The sequence below is a fragment of the Octodon degus genome, unplaced genomic scaffold (assembly GCF_000260255.1).
Source record: "Octodon degus isolate 3935 unplaced genomic scaffold, OctDeg1.0 scaffold00060, whole genome shotgun sequence".
NCBI lineage: Eukaryota > Metazoa > Chordata > Mammalia > Rodentia > Octodontidae > Octodon > Octodon degus.
The window spans coordinates 3,820,339-3,821,967 of record NW_004524636.1 but is presented as its reverse complement, the minus strand read 5'-3'; positions in this window follow the sequence as shown (position 1 = coordinate 3,821,967).

The window sequence follows — 1,629 nt, the reverse complement described above, 5'->3', positions numbered from 1 at the left end:
GTAGATGATTGTTCAAAAAGAAGAGGGTGGTGAATGAAGGCAGGAGACAGAAAAAGGAGTGTTGTGGGACTGTCCTGCTATAAGGTTGTATATGGTTAGATTTCTGGACTTATGTGTAAGCATAAGAATTATATAATTCTGTATGCCTATTTTAAAAATATATTTTAATTTTTTAATGTTTTTTCATCATATTCTGTAAGGACTTAAAGTTCATCATATCAATACTTGATGAAAAGTACCTGTTCCATGTTATGCCTAAGATGTTTGATATTCAGACAGTGAGGTTAAGCTTAACAGCCTAGGTTGTATGGTAATAAGAATAAGCTCCTCTTCTGGCCAGTTAACAACCTAAGTTTGCAGACCAAAATTAGAGAAAAAGGAGGGCCACTAGGAAAGCCAACATTTTGGCCCTAGCCTTCCAAGGTCAGTTAAGACTCAGGACATATGAGAACTTGTACTGTAACATCATGTAACTCAGTAGTGTCCCAAATTTTCTGATCAAGGAGACTATGGAGCCAAAGAGGAAAGTGATCAATGATGTAAAAAAATGAAAGAGGATATTAGAAACTTGAAAAAAAAATCACCTCATGCTGGATTATGAAATCAATATTATCAAAGTGGCCATAGGATATCAAAAATGATATATAGACTGCATGCAATTCCAACCAAAATGCTAATAGTATTCTTCACAAAACTAGAAAAGAGTTCCTAAAATTTATATACAACTAGAAAAAACCCAGAATAGCTAAAGAATCTTAAGCAAAAAGAGCACAGTCAGAGGTATCACAATCTAGATTTAAAGTTATATTACAAAGCCATGATGATAAAAACAGTACAGTACTGGCACAAAAACAGACATGGGACATCACTGGCACAGAATGGGGGATGCAGAAACAAGTCCAGGCATGTTCAACATCTGTTCTTTGATGAGGAGGGAAAAAAAACCATACTCTGGAAAAATGATGGCCTCTTTTATAAATGGTGCTAGGAAAATGGGCTACACACACGCAGAACAATGAATATAGACACTCCCTCTCACTCTATTCTAAAATCAAGTCAAACTGGATCAAAGACCTAGATATTAAAACAACAACACTGAGTCTGGTGGAAGATATAAGAGGTTAAAATGCTTGATGTAGGTATAGTGATAGGGCAAAAGAGACTCTATTTTAAAAGAGGTCACTTAAGCTCACTTAGACTATAAACTCACCACATTACTCCCTCCTATGTAGCAAAGCATAAATCAACTTGGAGAAAACCAGGGTTATAAAATAGGAACAAATAGAACAACTTGGATAATAGGGTAACGTTAAATTAAAATGCCCAGGACAGAGAGGTGGTCAACAATATCTGGGAAAGTAAGCTTTGTGGCAACTGTGTGACCTTCTTGTACAATTCTTAAAAATGAAATAATGTAGTTACTATGGAAACCTGAGAAGTATACAACCTGAAAGCAAAGTTCAGGTGGGTACCAACAACTATGGGAGTCCTGACCCAAAGACAGGGTATCAGTTGGTCTGAGATTGCAACAAAAGCTTCCTTGTTCCTACGCTCCTGATCTTTTTTGTGGTGGTTTATCCTTGCTCGCTGCCATCTGCTGTTATAATAGAAGAGGATTTCTAAACAGAA